The 20,029-nt window shown below is 39.6% G+C and overlaps 1 protein-coding gene across 2 annotated transcripts in view; it reads left to right on the top strand.

Annotated features, from left to right (window-relative positions):
• The window catches only part of RBMS3 (RNA binding motif single stranded interacting protein 3), a gene marked incomplete at its 3' end in the record, with an annotated part of 434,589 nt that overhangs the window by 101,651 nt on the left and 312,909 nt on the right, over positions 1-20,029 (top strand). The window lies entirely within an intron of this gene.

Here is a 20,029-nt window from a genome sequence, read left to right as displayed (position 1 = left end):
TTTCAGACACTGCTGCTGAAAATATTTCTTTTGATGAATTTTAATTAAAGTCCTTGTGGAATAAAAAAGAAAGAAAAAGTAAAAAAAGAACCAAACACCCCACAACTAAAAAGAGAACTCAGAAATATTGAGTTTTCTGTAGCAATATGAAGGGCATGACCATAACAGCCACTTGTTCTGCGTACTGTGCAGGAGGGGTGTTGAGATAGGAGGGCAACACAGTTAATGAGCTGCCTCTAACCTGTGCTATGTTTCCAGTCTTTCCTTGTCCTCCTTCTTTCTCTACTTCTCCAGCATATTTTTTGTGCAGCCGGTCAGCTGTGGCATCACAATCCTTTCAGGAGGCTACTCATGTCTCCATTTGAGTCTGAAAGTGCTCATGGCCAGAAACTGTCCGAAGGACAGACAGACCCTCCACCATATAAGTCTGTGGGACGTGTCTATTTTTCTAATGTGGATGTTCTCTGTGGAAGGGCTTTCATAAACATGGATCTCTTGACAGTCTGAGTTTTTCTGCCCCTTAAGGTGTCTTGTAAAACTCTGATGTTTGGTTTCTGTTTCCCAGTGAGAGGGGGCTGGCTGAAATGCTGTTGGTTGCTTCACTGCAGTCCTTTAAGTCATAGCAGTGTTTTGTTGGTTTTTTTTTTCTTTAGTGGCATTGCAAGTTCTGGTTATCTTTATTTCTTCTGTTTTCAAGCTTATCCATGTGTTTTAGATTTGTCTGCATTTTTGGTGTTTGTTCTCCTAAATTCCATGGTGTCAGGTTCAGTGTGTCTTTCTGATCTCATATCCTTTGAGATCAGAGAGAGAGATCTGATGGCAGCAGTGGGAGAGCAGAGCCAGTTGCTGTCTTCATGTGCAGAGAGTGGAGACGGAAGTTCTGTGACTGGCATGTGGTTTATACTCCTTAGGAGCCACCAGCTTTTGAGAGGAGATGGAGACATGCTGTTCACACTCTGACATTTGTGTAGCAGAAATGTTTCTTTAACCTTTTCCTTGAAGGTATGACGCAGATAATGTTCTGCGCTGTTTGAGAACTACATTGTCCTAAAGCTTTGCTGAAAGAAAACAATACCAGCCATGCTTAACAGCCCCCCTCTCCAAACCAAGAATAACCTGGGCACTGCTTCCAGCTAATGGCAAAAACCTTAGTCCATGTCTGCAATTTCTATCTGAGGGGAAGTGGCAGGCCAACTTTGGTGGCAAAGCTATTGAATATTATCAGCACAAAAACAAAAATGTCATTGTGTTCAGCTGCTAGACTTTCTCATTCCATTCCAAACAAGCATCGACAAGAGCTCTGTGCTATGTAGCATGCAATGTCCTTCATTCCAAGTATTTGGTAACTTCCCAGAATTATTTGTCTGACAAGTGTTGCTACTAGATTTGTGTTAAAAACTGCAAAGGCTTTAATTTGTTTTGAAGATGTTCACTGGGGAAGGAATTTCTTAGAATTGTTGCAACTATGTCAGAGGTTTTTCTCTTTGCCTCGTTATAAACAGAGACAGGAACAACAGAATGTTTTCAGCCTAATTTTTAAAAGATGTTGAACTGACAGAGATCTAAAAAGGTTTTCTCTGTCTTGGGCATGTATTTTCTGTGTCCCCATCAGGAGCTCTAGGGAATGTGGAGACCTCTAGATTCTGGTTCTCTTGGAAGGTATCTAGTCACAGCTCTGGGAGCCACCCTGAATAAAACAATGAAGGCAACAGCAATGTGCAATTACAGGACCTGGTCTGAAATAAGATTTCTGCTAACAGACACCCAAATCCATGGAAGCTTCATGGAAGCACAGCTGTCTGTTCAAATAGCAGTTATTGTAGGATCACAGGCATGTTATTGTTTCAGTGTGATGCAGGTAATAAGTGAAGCATTTATGGCTATTACTGCCTGGTGATCACATAAAAAAAAGAAAACAGACATGCTTTCCTTACTTCAGCTTCCCAGTTGAGCATTTCCATATTCTCCTGGGGTTATAATCCAATTATAAAACTTCAATTATTTTCTGTAATTCATTGATTCAAGAAGAACATTAACTTTTTTAGCTCTTTTATAGTAGGGAACTAATAATTAAAAGGGATAAAATTATTCACAAAGTCATAGAATTTAAGATCCAGAAGAGACCAAGGGACAGTCTACCATAATTTTCTGGTTGATTAAGATCTTCAAATTTCCCTTCTTTGTTCCTGGACTAAGCATAGAAATTTATTTTGATGTAAAGAATTTGTTCCAGAACAGCACCCACTCTGGAACTGAAGATATGAAACCAACAGCAAACCTACCGCTGTTGCTAAGAGTTTGTTCCTGTTAACCATGTTCCCTGGTCAGAATTTCTAACCCACTTGCAAATCAAGTTTCTGGTCTTAATTTTTTGCTGCTTGTTCTTGGTGTAATGAGATTAAGGAGCTCTCTGAATTCTCTTGCTCCATTCTTCTCCCAGATGCACTTATGCAGTCACTTCTCAGATTTTTTTTTTTCTTTAAGAATCGAAATAGATGAAGCAGTTTAAGTATCTGATTGTAAGACAATTTTCTCCAGCCTTCTCCAGATAATTTCATCAAGGACTGCAGGCATCATTTAAATGTTTTTAAAACTAATTATTTCATGTTTATGGTCATTTGTTATTATATTTAGCTTATGTATGTTTGCATATGTCCTTAAGTGGATGAAATGTATTACTGGAACATCTGTGTCCTTAAGCAGGAGAAATGATGCTCAAAAGCTGCTGCAGTGTCTTAGTAGGAGCGTCAGGAAGTGCCACATGCACACTGTGGGATCACAGAACACTGGTACTGGCATTATGTCAGAAGCAGCTGCTCATCTCCAAACCTCTGAGGTCTTGATTACCTTTAATGTTTAGTCATGTGTCTGTCCATCCTTGGCTTTGAGCAACAAAACCCCAGAGAATGAGAAAACTGAAGCACCCTTGAAGCTTTACTTTTAAAAGTAAGGAATTTGCATCTAAGCCACACCTAACAATTTCGCTACTCCCCTTTAATATATCGGGTCTCCTCTGCTTTTCTTAAATCAACACCAAATTTAGATTGCCAATTAAATGGACTATGGCTAGGAAGTTTTTTTAATGATATTAATTTAAAACAAATATTTCAATATCAAGTTTATCAAGTGCCTTAGGAACAAATGAAGTGCCTTATAACAAGTAATTCCTATCACATATGAACACATATGAACGTACAGCCAGTTCAAGGACCTGAAGGATTCATATAGAACAATCTCTTGACTCGGCATAAAATAAAGTCAAGGCAAGTGCTTCTAGATGGAAAGGAATAATTATGCCTATGGTGGAAAAATGGAAAATTACCAAGTCCTTGGTGGGGTTTAACTGAAAGCAGGGCACTATACTCATGCTGTGATTTTAGTTGTTGCCTTACATAAGAATTGGACTAGAGACATAACTGTTAGCAGGTCCTGTAGACATGGGAGGCAGGTTGTAATGATACAGCTGGTAAACGCCATCAGCACTTTCCGAAATTGTAGTTGTTCCATCTCTGTTTTCATGGAGTGGTAAGAAAAAACTCTCTCTTTTTGCAAGTGGTAATTCTTATTAGATTCCTGTGTTTGTTTCTTAGTTCTTACTGAATTTAGATATAGAGAAACAAGAATTTCTCTCAGTAACAGGACCACATTTCTTGTCCCTCCTGCGTCCCTGCCATGCTGTTCCCATGGGGCTATGGTTAGTTGATTGCTAGCAATCCCACTGCTTCTGGTCAAGTATAGCTACATAGGCAGCATAGACACATTTTTTGGTGAGGAAGAGGTGGATTAGAGAGGCAGAAAGTGTAACTACAGCTCATTGCAACTGCTTGGATGATTTTGTCTGTCAGTGTGTAGTGAACCAACTATGTGTAAACTGCTCATCCTCCCTCATTATTTTTTCCATTGCTCCTCTCCTCTCTGATGCCATCCTCCTCTAGAGGGATGTGTCTGCAGAGTAGTCAGCCTCATATTTGCTTAGTAGGTGCTGGTTAGCAGGGCAAGGGTATTGATGAGAAACCCTTGTTGAATCTCCCTTTGGAGATTTAACTGCTGTGGAGTTTTTACAATTCACATATGTGGCATTTTAATCTCTCCACAAAGACTTGGGAAAGGGATTTTTAAAGCACTGTGCCACTAGTTAGTAGCTGTCACCAACCAGTGTGTGAGGTGTGCTCTCAGTGGGCAGTTTAGCAGCCCTCTGTTGTACCTGGAGCCAAAAGGTCACTAAGTTAATACATCTCTATCTTTTCAAGCTGCTAAGTCACGGCAGCATTGTGTAGTACTCGGGATGTTGAGCCTGTGAGAGAGATCTCTGCATCTCAGCAGACTTACAGGCCTGGGGACCTTTTCTGGCTGAGGGATATGCTGTGGCAGGCTGCCTGGTGGGGATGTCAGGGCAGATTGGATGTGCTGAGGGCTCTTGGGATTCAGGCTGTGTGCCAGCAGTAAAGTGCTTGTCCCCTCCTAACGAGGTAGCCCTCCAGTCCTGCTATCAGGAGGGTTGCAGCTGCTCTGCTTAATGGTATTTAGTAACAGTATGAGCAGTAAAGTGTGCTCTCCTGTTACACAGAAATCCACTAATGCTGGCATCAGGAGTGGCAGGTAATTCAATCACACCCACAGAAATGATATTAACTTAGCATTAAAGGGCTGCGTAGACTAGCTAAAGACAGGAAATTATGGAGTTCAGGCTTGAAACTTTATCCTTAACTCACCCATATTGTGTCGAGGTATTTGGAAATTTCCACAGAGCGTGAGATTTTATGGGACCTACAGTGGGGTGGATTGTCCTGTTTGTATGCAGAGGATTTCCTTGGTTAATATCAGCCAGCATTATTGAGAATTATGTAAAGAAATCACGGCACAATATGCCAAGTGTAGCTGGACAATGTGAGATTTAAAGATGAGTGTCTTGGTTTGGGCAGTTCCCCACCCCAGCTTTTCTGAGGTGCTGAATCAGGCATTCATTGTGTTAACATTTTTCAGATCAAGTTACAGTTCAGTAGCTAAGGCCCTCTTCCAGTTTCAGAGCTAATTTTTAGAGTTGGGTCTTTTTCTGATCACAGTCACTGTGGTTTTCTTTTGTTTAAAATTTGCCTTTTGATTTAAAGACACTGCTCCTGTTTATTTAATGTAAATTCATTGGAACCAAGCTGAATATTAAACAGAAAGCACAAAAGCCAGCTTTATATATCCATCTTTAAGCTTTATGAATAATTTTCCTTATATTTGGTCCAGCTGAAACTAGTAATGTAGCTTGTGACTTCGAGTCCTCCATTGTACCTCTCTGTAGCATCAGGGACAAAAGGAAGTTCTTGTAAGAACCTCATGGGTCAAGGAGGAGATGAGTCAATTTAGAGTCCATCCACAAGATGTTTATAGAGAAGGCTAAAGCAGTTTTGTGGGTACAGACATTCTGTGCTACCTATTGGCGTCAGAGACACCAAGAGTTAAGGGGAGAATTGTCTGTCACCCCAAGGACGGGATGTTGCTGCAATCAGATGTAAGATGGCAGATCTCCACCTTACATGTAAGATGGTGCAGCCAGCAGGTACACTACTTGCAAAGCAGCTGAAATGGCAAGAAGTGCAGCACCCAGGTATTTTGTCACATCTTCAGGCAGGTTGTGCAATCTGTGCTGAAATGCATTCTGTCCTTGCATAGCCCCATGCCAGTCGCCAAGTAAAAACCTGTATGAGTCCAAGTAACATCTGATTAGGGTTTGTTCCTATGTGGGGGAAGAAGGGAACTACCTCCTCTGGGAGAATGGAAACTACATAATGGTTGTTACCTGGGAGAGATTAAAAAAAATTCCATCTAATGCAGTGGAAGTAAAGAGTGACAGAAACCAGCAAGAATCATTTTGTTCTTGTAATAGCTCATTTGGGGATTTTGTATGGTGTTTTCTGGGGACGATGAACTCTTGGTATGGTTGAGCTCTGAGGCTGTTACAATTTTTCCCCGTGTGCTTTCTGTGCTAAGGAGCAGGGGAGGAGTGCCACCGTGTCTGTCTGTCTCTGTGGTGAACAGGATGGTCATTAATGACCATGCATAGAACAGTAGGATGGCTGTATCCTAGGGGAAATCAATTTTCTGCAGAGAGACAGGCTTGTAAAGAGTAGAAATTTTCCACTGAAGGGGAGGAGGGGATAGGGAGACAAAATTGGTAGAGCAGGGATTAAAAAATACAAAGGCTTCAAAAGTAAGGGAAGACTCAAAAGGCTTTCTGTTCAAGGTGGCTTTTTTCCTTCCCCTGTCAAAATTGAGCAGGTCTTGAACATACTAATCTTAGAGGTGGGTGAGAAATCAGCCTTTGGGAGAAGGATGGGGATGGGGGACATGGGGAGGTTGGCAAGAACCCTGCCTGGGGTTTAAACAAATGATGATGCTTTTTTCTCTTTTCAAGTCCTTTCTTTTAGATGGGGAGAAGCATGCAGAACTGAGTCAGCAGTGTGCATTTCACATTCACAGTATGCAGTTCCTGAAGGAGCCTCTATTGAAGATGCTTCTGGGTTTTAGAGCCATGCAGTGAAACCTGGGACCAGGTCAAAGCCAGCTGAGAACACAGCCGTGTTCCTGAGCAAAACTGATATGGCTGTGGTGTGGACAGGTCCTTGTGTTCCTCACCATCTGCAGGTGCAGTTTGGGAATTCAGACTAGGGCCTGAATTTTTCTGCCATTCTCCACTCTTATGCTTTTGTGTCTCTTCTCTGAATCAGTTTCCCTGTGACATTGAGTGTCCCTCTCAACTTTGGGCCTTGAGGCCATGAAAATTCTCCTGTCTTCTCCCACCACTGTAATAGCTTGCTTCACTCTCACTTCAATAAATTTCCTTCTAATTCAACTTTGCTGTTCCCTTTGCAGAGCTGGAGAAAGCTTTTTTTTCTCTAGGATGTCATGTTAGTCTCACATCAGAGTCTGAAAAAAACTATTTCACAGGGGAGATAAGGGAACTAAGCTGCAACTGGGGTTAAATATCATTATTCAGATAACAGCATTAATAAGAGTATATTTTCTTAGATTTTTAAAGTATGCTTGTGTATCTTAAAAATGTAAGCAGACATAAACCTTTGCATCTCAAACAAGAGGATGATTCTTTTCTGACTCTGCTTAATATTAAAGGCTAAACCAGAGATAAGATAACATACCATAAACATGGAAGCTTGAACAAAGAAACTATTGTCCTGAGAATGTGGGAATCACAAAGAAACTGAAGTCTGAACATAGGAAATTGTCTTACAAAATGGAATGTTGCATGTAGAGTAACATTTAATGGCTCTCAGAAATTGCAAAACAGGGCAAATCCACAGGTTTTTCTCTTGGTCTCTGTGGTCTCTGGAACAAGCCCAAGTAAAGTGAAGGGCAAAGGCATATGGGAAAAGAGTAGCTAGAGCAGACCTTTTGTTTTGCCTTGGCTTCTTATTCAAGATGTTGGTCTTTTGAGAACTTCCTTTCTTGAACAGCAGAAAGGGTAAGGGTCAGAAACTCCCAAAGTCTGAGTGGGGGGAAAGAGTGCAAATGCTGTTGATGAATAAGATGTTTTAGGAATGCAGAAATACATGGTCTGATACTGCAAGTGCTAGGCTGATGAAAGCTGGCCACTTGGGTGCATTCAAGACTGCCCAGGATATTAATTCAGGCAGTCACAGTTGTAAATATTTGCAGAGTATTTGCCTGTTTCTTGTAGGATGTGTGTTTGACTCCATGAAGAATGACTGTGACCTTTTTACATAGGTTTTGTGCTTTCACTGCTTCTGATGGGATGTTCAAAAAGCAGGCAGCTTGCTGCTATAGGTGATCATTGTAAATTTTGTGTTACTAATTTTCAAACCCAGCACCTTTGGGAGATTGTATTTGGCAGAATAGATATTCTGGAATATAATTTATCTGTATAGGATATATTTGTTATTTATGTGTGTGCATTAAGTGAGGAGTGTCAGCACTGTCTTTAAATCCAGCTCTCTTTATAAAGTAGGGAATAGATGACAGGCTGGATTTTTTCCTTGCTATAATTTTTTTTTTCCTTGGGATTGTTTTCTGAGATCCAAACCATGCAACTGTCAAGCAATGTTCTTACCCTAGCTGAAGTTGTTCACTAATATTTGATGAAGATGTAGCCCTTGGTGTTGCCATGCCTCAAAATTTTATTGCTAGGTTCACAGTATTTGTTTCTTAAACCCTTAGTTCCTTAGGCATGTGATAAGGTAGAAAACTCAGCTTTCAATTCTTATAAAAATGTACGTTTCTTTCCCTCATGGCTCTACAGAGAAGCATGAAAATATAGCCTAAGTCTATAACAGAGTCTTGAAATATATAAGCAAAAGAAAAGGATGTCTCATGTCTATTTGTAATTTTTTAATATAAAAATTAACTTCATAGCCTTTTCTTGTGCATTAAAGAGCAATTAAGAGTGAGCTCCTTGACCAGTTTCAGGAAGACATGGATTTATCCCAGTGAATCACAGTTCTCTCTCTCTCAAAGTATGCCCAATACTCAGAATGAGGTCTCAGATTTTCCATGTGTATCTTTATATGGTTTGAGGATTGTATCTTATTTAATTAGTTTATTTGAAGATGCCTGAGGCTAGTAATATACAAAAGTTATTTCTTGAGGGCTCCCAAGCTATTGAAGCTAAATTGCTTCCAAATTCAGCATTACTGGTCAGATTTCAAAATGGGCTCACTGTGTTTTTCAGTGAGTCTTATGTTCTTGGGGTAAAATTTTTCAGCAGAAACATAAAGTATTTAAATTCTTGAGCCTTTCTGTAGATATGCCCATGGATATTTCAGAAAGGATGGGCTACAATGCATCTCTTTATTGCCTTCCTTCGAGGGTTCTGCCTAGCAGGACCAACCATGTGTCCTTTTAAGGCTATAAAGAGTTTATTTCTTTAGTGAATCCCACGGCTCGTCTCATCCCTTCCTGGTCCCTGTGGGCTGTCTTTGGGTACAAACTGAACCCAGCAGAGCACAGCAATTGCCAGTGTTGGCTTTTCTTCTGTAGAAGACTCATGGCTAAGGTGTCCAGTGGGAGCAGCTGGCACAAGATTTTTGTTAACTAAAATTTTGTTTTTCTTAGGCTCAGAAGTGTTGACTGATGAGCAGAGAGCTACAGAGTGTGCTAGTTATGCTGCACAACCTATTCCTTGATGTTTTCTCATAGTAGATCTTCAACACTTCAAGATGAGGGCAATGGCTCCATCAGTGTAAATTAGGGCAGCCCTTGGAGCCAGCAGAAGGGTGCCACATTTCTGGAAAGCAAGAGTCTGATCCAAAGTCAAGTTTTCAATAAGCTTTCCCCCTCCAAAGATATTTATCCACCTGACATAGCGAGGCTAATATATTCGTCTGTCTTTAGATAATAAAGAGTGAATAATTATTTATACAATAGATAAAGACTCTAAACAAATTATCTTTTTAAACCCGTAAATGTGTTTTCATATCATTTAATGCTGCATTCACTTGCAAGTTTTTAGTGGATTTGAAAAGATAAAAAATATTATTACATGATTCATAAATTGTGTATCTATATTGCGTGTGGGGCAGCTTTGCCTAGTTTGAATTTAATTGTTGACATAACACTCACTCAAGAGAAGGTTTTGGTGAATACCTGGGAGTTGTGGTGAGTTACCAGTCAGAGCAGATCTTCTTCAGACTAATTACTGTGCTGAGGAAAGCAAAGCCCTGGCTGACTGGGAGCATGCACTTGTATGTCCTGTTCATCTGTTTGCTGTGTCGAGGCTGTAGGGAGGACTTTCCACACCAAACCAGCGCATTAATTTATGAGCCCACAAACATAATTTAACCTTGAGAAATGTCGTTCGTCCTGTTTAAGTTCAACATGCCTGAAATTGTACAAGTGCATGAGTATTCAAAAGTATCAAGGACAAATAGCTGATCGAATCTTCTTTCACACACTCTCCCGAGCCTGTCATTATGTTAGAGTTGTACAAATAAATGGACTAAAAAATCTTTGCTTTTATAAATATACTAGATGGAATTAAAATTCAAAGGAGATCAGACCCTGAGGTATTCTGTCCCAGTTCTGGGTGAGCAGCGTGAACTTTTGCCCGCATAATTGTAAAAATCCAAATCCAAGCTCTTGCTGTTTCTTCTTGAAAGTTTCAGGCAGAAAAAAAATATGCGCCTCTGTGCCACTTTTTTCAAAGTTCAGCCGTTGGAAAGTGAATACAACTGTGACATTCCAGCCCTGGAAATAAAAGGATTAAATGAAATATATTGAAGAAAAAGAATATTTTCTGTGATGTAGTTCCCAGATGATGTATTTTGCAATGTAAAATACTGAAGAAACAGTTCCTCAAAACTATATTGTTTCTGAAGACAACCCAAGCACCTGGATTTTTCTAACTTGTAAATAATGAAATGGGAACTGTGTGAACTCAAGAAGTCTCACTCGCACATTTGACTCAAGTGGCCTCTGTGTGAACCCTATAAAATGCTTTAGCTTTAAATTATCAGTTTGAGTTCACAGTCCCTGGTGGTAGCTGGCGTTCTTGCTTTTATCTGTAATTCCTTTTCTTTTCAATTCCTCTTCTTTTTCTTGTCTATTATTAGAGAGGAACCATCCGATTGAGGCACGTATATATACATATATATATTACAATATATGGCAGTCATTGAATTCTTTTAAGAGTAAATTGTTTTAGCGAAATGTCAGAAAATCTTCACAAACGGAATTCTCAGAGTTCCCTTGAATAATGAGGCTATTGTTAAATGATTGAACACTTCAGAGATTAATATCATGGTATGCTGGCATGCTGGTTCATACCAACTGTAATTTAACAATGAATCTTCCGTAAGTAAGCAAGACTGTGAATGAGAAATCGGATTCAAGACAGCACAGCGTGCTAGAACATAGAAAGCAAATAAATTCTAAGTTTTGGAATGATATGTTAGGGAGGAGGAGGGCATTTCCGCAATATCTAAAATAATTGAATTGTTGGCTAGAGGAAATTCTTCAAGTTTGAAGAACTGCTTCATTTTTTTTTATTTCCAATGCTGATGAGCAATGTCTTTATCCTAGAAAATATTTGGACTTTTAATAAATGCACTGCCTTTTGAAAATTAGGGTATGCATGGCATTATAATTTGTGACAGGCTACAGTAAAACACATTCTGTGAAGGGTTTCAGATCACTAAACTGTCTTCCCAATAGTGCCTAGTATCATACAGAAAATTTAGAGGCACTGCTAAGTGTCTGCAAACAAAAGTTGCATTTTATTTTTTAAGACATCTGAATTCCCGAAAATGTAGAATAATTAGTAATTGAAGATTTAATGATGGCCCAGAAAAAGAACTGAACTGTACTGCATGAAATCATAGTTAGTAATTTGTGCATGAATTTAGTTTTCCATACTTAATTTAGCAACTGTAGAATATTTTGCTAATTAATTATTAACGCTGGTTATTTGTCATGGCAGAACTGTGAGGGAAAAACATAGTTTTCTGTCAAAGTAAAAACATAAATGTAATAATTTTGATATGATATACAATAATGTAATTAATTTTTAAATAGTCTTAAACAGCTTTAATATTTAAATATACAGATTTAATATGAATATAATACATGGCACTAATTAAGAAAAAACAGCATTTAGAGTAGAAACTGCAGCTAATAGCCAAGTGTCTTACTTGCAACAAGCTGAGGAAAAACTGCTCTGTAAAGCGTCAGGCTATTGTGTGGAGTGCTACATTACTAAGTGGTGTTTTATTCTGTCCTGGGTAAAAAGGGTGTGATAGCATTATTGTAAACTCTGTCAATAGGATTTGAGGTTGAACCTACTGAAGGCAATGAAAAAACTATCTTTGATGTTTTTGAACACAAAAAACGTTTTGTGTTCAAACATGTTTTTGAAAGTGTTAGATTAAACCACTTAATTTCATTTATGTGCTGAAAAAATTCTTATTCTGATTTTGGCAAAGAAAGGGACAAGGTTACAGGAAAAGTTACCTGTGAACTACTAAAATTTTATACATCTTGCAGGTCTGAAAATTCAAGGTCTTACTATTTAACAAATGTTGTATCTGTTTAAATTTCATTTACTTTAAATTCTGTTTTACCTGGTTTAATTTCCCAAATACTTAAAACAATTGCAATAAGCCTTCAAGCCTGTACACTCTCATATGAAATTGTTTTTCCAGAGGTGAAGGTTCATATATAGATATATAAATGCAGATTAGTTTGAATATGAAGTATGACCTTCTCTTTCTTGATAAATATGTGTTGTCTTGTAAATGTATTTCTAACTTTAATGTAAGACAAGTCTTTCAATTTAGTGAGGGTGAAGGCGAGATACGTTCCTGGGCTTTAATAGCAGTAGATTTTCCTTTAGAAAGGAAAGCTAGAATTTTAACAGCAGAGGAATTTTTTAGTTGTAAGTGTTTCTTTACATGCCTGTTTATTTACAGGATTATCTTTCTGAGGTTCTTGAAATTTTACAAGAAGCAAACTTCACTAAAACTACTAAGTTTTCCCTATTTTCAATAAAAGAGTACCAAAGGACCTTACACAGCCTTCCAGGGCTGTATTAGAGCCCCATGATTTGAGATAAATGGTGCCTGCATCTTCTGAAAAGTGGATTTCTGAATATGATCTGTAAATGGCATGATGCATAATCTGAAATAGCTTTTTAGATTCTTTCTTCCTAACATGGAAACATTCTTCAATAGAATGGTAAGCTATTGGATCTTATTTGTCTAAAGCAATAATAGTGTTTCTAGACATGTTATATAATGTAGTTATTTTATGGATTTCATAGCTTTTTCTCTCTCCTAGTTCCGAAAAATGTATTTTCAGTGGATGTGGGACAATGGTGACTAATCAGCCCATTTATGAGTGAAATCACTACACCCTTAGTAGTAAATATCTGTACCAGAAGACACTATTGACTATGTATATGTTGTTTTAGAGATTCATCAGCTTGCCATTATCTTGAAAATTCACTCTTCCCACATGCTATAATGTTTATTACTGTCTGCTTAAAATGAGGCTTCTAATTGTGCTTTTAGAGTCAGAAATAGAGGGTCTCAGTTTCAAAATTGCTGAGCTGCCCTTTCAGAATTGGTGCTAATGACTCAGGATGCCTTCTGAAAGTCCAGCTCTGGTTTAGATGTACAAACAAAAGATTTAAGAGGCCCCTCTCCCTTTTTTTGGTGACACTCCTGAAACTCCTGGACAAGTTGCCAGTCTAGATTGTTTACTAACTTCACAGAATATTCTGTGCAGAACTGGGAGAGAGCCACTGGGATCATCCAAGTCACCCTCTGAGTGAAGAACCTTTATTAAACCACCCCGACACACCTTCAGGCCATTCCCTCAGGTCCTGTTACAGGTCACCACAGGGAAGAGATCAGTGCCTGCCCTTCCTCTTCTTCACAAGGAAGTTGCAGGCTGCAATGAGGTCTCCCATCAATCCCCTCCAGGCTGAACCGACCAAGAGTCCTCAGCTGCTCCTCATTTGGCTTCCCTCCTAGACCCCCAGCATCTTCACAGCCCTCCTTTGGATACTCTCTGTTAGCTTTATTCTTTTCTTAGATTGTGGCACCCAAAACTGCACGCAGGACTTGAGGTGAGGCCACCCCAGTTGAGAGCAGAGCAGGACAATCCCCTCCCTTGCCCGGCTGGTGATGCTGTCCCTGATGCCCCCCGGACAGGGTTGGCCCTCCCGGCTGCCAGGGCATTGCTGACTCACATTTCACTTGCCATCAACCAGGACCCCCAGGTCCCTCTGTGCAGTGCTGCTCTCCAGCTTCTCTTTCCCCTGTGTGTCCATAGCTCCAGGGTTGCCCTGTCCCAAGCACAGAATCTGTCACTTTCCCTTGTTAGACTTCATCCTGCTGGTGATTGCACACTCCTGTGATTTGTCCAGGTCTCTCTGCCCTGGAGAGAAACAACAGCTCATCCCACTTTTGTGTTCTCTGCAAACTTGGTATCCCTTCCAGTCTTGTGTCCAAGCCATTTATGAAGATTTTGAGCGCTGGGCTGAGGATGGAACCCTGTGGAACCCCACTAGTAGGGTGTTTCAATCCCATACAGTGGAACCCCAGTATATGTCCCCTCATTCACTGTGACCCTTTGTGCCCAACCCATGAGCCAGTTGCGAGATGAATTTATTCAGCTTTGTGCTGGACATTTTGTCCAGTGGGACACTGTGAGGGACAGTGTGAAGAGCTTGTATTTTACTGAGAAGGGATGATTTTTGTAAACATGACAGCCAGACCAAAGTAATTAGAGAAGACAGAGCATCCAAATGTTAAACTCTTACAGAAGCATGGTCTTGTCACTCCAGTACACCATCAGTTCCCTGGAAGCAGTTCCTTCTGTTTGTTCCCCAAGCTGTGCCCTGCTCTGTGTGAGGTGCTCTGAGCAGCATGTATTTTGTTGTTGTATTTTTGTGTGAATAAGAGAATTTTGTCTTAAATTTTCAGATTTTTTAAGGATTTTCTAAAATTAAAAATAATATACAGAGAAAGGGCAACAAAGCAACTCAATCTTTGTTAAGGGACAGAATGTCTTATATTTTGGGGAAAAAATGTAAGCATTTAAAATGCCATGCAGTAGATGAAATGCCCAGAAATTATCATGCAAATATATGAAAAATTTTTTTTTGCGTGAATTTCCCCTTTGTATGTGTTTGGATGTTGTAAGTTCATGTCACAGTGTATTTTTAGAAAAATGTCTCTCCAAGAAATTCAACAGCAGTTCTTTCTGTACTTTAGGTCTACATAATGTGGCCTTAATTTTCTCCCAAAACTCATGATTTGCCTAATAGAGTCTGCTTTAAACAACACAAACCTGGTTATGCTATTTAGATATTAATTCACAAGAATGAAAGAGCCTCAGAGTTGCTTATCTAAATCCAATTACTGCTGGTCAAATTCATCCCAGTACAAAAGTTCTCAAGATAAAAGCATACATTACCTAAATGCCCAGAAATGCAGACAGTTTTCAGTTGGGTGGATTGTGCTTGGGGCAATGCTTGAGGCTTTGAGTGAACTCACATGCTGGGGATGTAATTATTAAGCTCTGAACTCAAAAATTACCTGATAACTCCATTGGTTTTTACTAAGCAAGGAAGAGTTCTGTACGCTGGCAACTTGAGTTTCAATTCCAAGCTTCACTTTTTTTTGAAGCATACAAGCAGAGGTTGGAATTGGGTAAAAGCTGTATTTTGTGCATGTCTGTGCTCCCAGTGCCTTGTACAGGAGGATGGCAGCACCAGTGCAGCACAGAGTTGGGTGAGTTTTGAGAGATTTATCCAGTCTGGTCCTACAGATGTCTTGTGTTACAGGAGTAGCTATGGCCAGCCTCAAGGTTGGCTTGAAAGATGGAATATGCTGTGCCTGTCCCAGAGGTTTTGTTTCCCATAAGGACATGGAAAATTTGAAATGTTTGCATGGCCCCCACCAGACTGGCCTCCTAGGAAATCCATTGTTTGATGCAGCAACTCCTGGTCACAGCTGTGGCTCAGCCAGCTTCATCTCTTGGCATGTGACCTGCCAGCAGTGGGGTGGGTGGCACCTGGCTCCTCTGCCTTGAGCTGCCCGTAGCTGAATGTCACTTGTCTCCTAACCCTAGCTGTCCACTTACCTTCCCTGCACCCTAGCTTCTCACCGGCAGGAGGACAAATGACTCAAATTCTTTGTGTGCTTTGAGACAGCAAATTCTCCTCTCTTTGGGGTTGGCTGTGGTTAAGGTTCATGCATCTTACAAGGGGTATCACTCACAGCTGAATGGTTTCCTTCAGGAACTATCTCCATTTTAACAGCAGTTATCAAATAACTTCCTGGAAATGAGCACGTTGAGCCTTGTCTGCAGCGAAAGTGCTGATCGACCGCCTGCCTGAAAGCTCTTAAAGTGATCTGCTTTGATGTACACACATTAAGGGCTCATTTTGCATTGCTTGCATCTTTCCTGAGTCTGCTGAGTAGTCTGAAAACGTGGGGTGCAATGGGATGGGGCTCTCCAGAGTGATTTTTGACATAGCTCTATAGTCAGGAGGGAACAGGGAAATTTTCTCTGTGCAGAGCTCTTCCCTTAGTTCTGCCTCTTGTGTGACATGGTGTCAGCTACTGCTGTTGGTAAGTGAAGAGTTTTTAAGTGACCTTTTAATTTTAAGAGTGTATGTGAGATGACTTCAACAGTTTCACTGATATATACAAGATAAAGTAGAATTGGTTATGTTTCTAAGAAGGTATTTCCACCCCCAACGGAATGTTTTCTTGGAATGTAAGCATGGCTGGGCTGGGCCAGATAGGAATTTGTTTTAGCAGCTGGGGAGGTGCCTGATGTTAAAACAGGGATAACATGGGATGATGCTACTCTAGTAACCTCTAACAGTTTCTGGTGGTATGTGACTTCCAGGACGCAAATGCGTCTTTGCTTTTAATTTCATGATAGATTTTCCCTCCTAAAAGCTGCCCAATAGCTTTTTGTAGTGATGTCTCTGTTGGGGCATCGGTGTGGGCTGTGGCAATATCTCCCCAGTGTAGCTCTCTATTCTGGAACCTGCAGATTTTAAACTTTATAATTTTCTGGACAGCCCTTATATATTATGAGAAACAACAAAGACAACTAGTCACTATTTCACTGCATGGGTTCTTCATTAATGTGGTGAAGTCCTAGTCTGTGCAGTTGCTCCTGAAGCTCTTTCAAAATCTGACCACCTGGTTTTCCAGGAAAATTGTTACATAAAAAAGAAATAAAAGCATCATTGTATATAAATACAATGATTTTTAAAAGCACTTGAACAATCTTGTTAGTGGCTACTGTACATTTAGATAACACTTCAGGAAGAGTGCCTGGAAACCTTTTGAACAGCAATTTCAATTCAGATGCTCAATAGACACATTCTTGAGGTAGCCAGCTCAGATTCATTACGTCTATTTCCTTGGATAGTGTGAGACAGTAGGTCATCATTAATGATACAGCCATTGTTTGAAGGGTTGAGACATTGAGGCGGACTCAATTCAGTCATCATTTTATGACCAGAATTTTTGATTCTATATCTTTGAAAGAGTACGTCCATGAACTCAAGAGAAACTAAAGTAGTGCTCACACTTTCTCACTAAAAGGAGACCATACCTGTTATTTCTTTACATTAATGATATCAGTAATTTGTAGAACACAGGTGTGCAGGCTGTTGAACTTTGTAATAATTTCCATTTAAATACAAAAGAACAAGAGGTAAACTCTTGTGATGTATTTTATCCTTATTTTTGTGAGCATTCCCATGGAATTAATTTTTTTTTACTTCTGGGCAATCAAATCACAATTAAAGGTAAAACAAGCAGAAAGCCAAACAACTTTGGAGATGAGCTATAGCTTAATACCGTACTTCACACATGAGAGAAAGAAATATGACTGCGTTTGTAGGAACAAAATACCTTCCTGATTTCATGCGGCATACAAACTAACATTCTTCATCAGAACTGATTACTGTAGAATAATTACTTGAAATATTTAGTAAAACAGTGTCCAAATTAATTCCAATTACTTTCTTGTGGTAACACTCAGGGTTTATAGCAGTAGATTAAATTGCTGACATATGGCTAATTGCCTATAACAGTGTTTGTTATTGTGGTGCCTCTTACCACTCTGATGTCTGTTTTTGCAAACCTGAAGGTGTGCACATAACTTGGAATGTGGGGAGAAGCATTTCCTGACCGGAACAGAATTCTGTGAGTAAAATCTCTAGTGCAATGGAGTGTTTGCAGGATCGCAGTACGCAGCAAATAACTCTGTGAAATCTGTAATAAAAGCAGTGGAACCACAAATGCCTGTCTCTGCTGGTAAGAAATGTAAGCTTCTAGCTCTCACATGACTTGGATGGATAAATATATCAATTCATTAGGAGTGGCTGGACTGAAATGGGGGCTGGGTGTCGGTTTTTATTGGCGGAAGTTTAGGTAGAAGTTGTGTTTTATTTGAGGTTGTTGTGGGTTAGCCACTGATTTTTGTTGGATTATTTTCCCATTTATCTGTCAAAGGTGCATTGCTGTACAAGATAGGCGTGTTTTTGCGTGTTTTTCATGTACTTGATATTAAATCTAAGTAAATCAAATAAATGAAGATGCACTGCGAGGGCCAAATTTCCTGCTGGGTAGGTTGACCCACTGAACAGCCATAAATCACTGAACTGAATTTTTCTTTGCCTTCTAAAGACATGTGCTTTAATATCTCAGAGGCCAAAGTCAACTTCAGGTAGTACCATGAAGAATTATAAAATTAAGTGGAACATGAGTGAGTATTAAGGCCCCAATTCTAGAAACACCTGAGATTAGAAAAGCATGTGATCTCATGGTTAAGATTAAATCTGTTATGGATTTGGTTGGAGTGGAGCTAGCTATGGCAAAATAGATTCTCAACTACCTGCCCACGTACCCCTCATAGTGCAGAGAACAATGGATTGTGCCTGCCTTCAGAGTCCAAAATCCTTCTGGTCTACAGAGTCAGCAAAAAAAGGGGGGTGGAGAGAGGTGAAGGGAAGCAAGGCTTGTTTGACTTTTTTGGTTCCTAAAAGATATCTGAACTGGGGCTTGACTTAGTTTACACAAATTCTCAGTAGCCTTAAGTTAGTTTTCCCTTGTTCTCCTGACTAGTTTCGGACTGAAACAAAATGAAGCAAAGCATGCCTTTCCTCCTCAAATGAAAGTTAAATGGAAACAAATGCTCTTGTGTATTCTTAGGCAAAGGAAAAACAGTGAAATGTAGAGTCTCACTTTCCATCTCTCCTTACTCTGCTTTTGTGAGTGATGCAGAGACAGTGCCTGTTATCTTAAGCTGAGTGGCTACATGTCACTTGCAGTATGGAAACTTCAGCAGAGAACTATTTCTCAAATTTTGCTGGTATCAAAGAGTATGTTTAGTTAGGCCATTCCCAGTCTTTCCTGTAGGTGCTGCTCCCCTTCCTGAGGTAATAAAGTGTTTTCTTGATTCCAGACTGAAACCCAAGGTTTTCACTCTGAGTTATGGTACCATTCCCTCTTGATCTCCCTGGTTGTTTTGGTTTTTCTTTTGACTGGTTTTCTCAGGATGTTTACAGACCCATAGAAGAGTGTGTCATTGAATATGTGGTAGAGTGTTCTAGCTGCCCCTGGAGTTCCTGAGTTCTGTTCTGTGTAGTGGTAGACATGGATTTCCTCCTGAGGCAGAGAAGGGAATAGCAGTAAGGTTTTCCACATTCTGGTTTCTGGAATGCAAGTAGAGGTCACTAATGCCAAATTTATATTGCTACTAATAAAGATTAACCAAATAAGCATTTGTCTGCCTTACGTTTCAAGGTTTATAATTGATGTTGGTTATTTTCCATGGGTGTTGCTTTGCCATTAGAAGACAATTTTCTTAAACCTTTCCTAGTAATATGCCCTTTGTGGATGTAGAACCTGGGTTTCATGGAAAAGTCCTCCAAATGAAAACCCAATATATTAGAGTATCAATAATGCTTTTAAAAAAATGTAGGAAAGGGCATTTTAGGGCAAGTTCTCATCAACGAAGACCAAGATGTATCAGTGATTTGAGAAATAAAATTATATTACTTATTTTTCTGATTTCTTATGCTCATCCATAAATACCATCTTCTGTGATGTTTTACTTGGATTTTGTGATACTTCCTATTAAGTCAGCATTTTTAGTCTTAAACTCTGCGAGGTAAACACAGATACCTATTTTATGGTCTAGTTGCTTTATATAACAAGTTGTAGCTGCCCAAATTCCCTCTTCACTGTACTAAGTCTATCAAAGTGCAGTGCAGTGCCATGCTATCTATGGGAGGTGATATAAATTCAAATGACTGTTAACATTCATCTTGTCAGGAGCGGTGAGATGCACACAAACCTCAAAGGTTCTGTTTATCCAAACTAGATAGAGTGTACATACATAGGCATGGATGCACACATGAGCACAGCTGTGCCTGCCTGTGTATAAAAAGTGACCATAATTCATGAATCCTGAAGAAATGTGCTCCATCTGTATTTAATCTAAACAAACTTAAAATAATTTTAGTCAAAGAAGC

The sequence above is a fragment of the Fringilla coelebs genome (assembly GCF_963513975.1).
Source record: "Fringilla coelebs genome assembly, chromosome: 1".
Lineage (NCBI taxonomy): Eukaryota > Metazoa > Chordata > Aves > Passeriformes > Fringillidae > Fringilla > Fringilla coelebs.
Note: the sequence above shows the minus strand (reverse complement) of the source record. Positions and strands in the feature narration are given on the sequence as shown.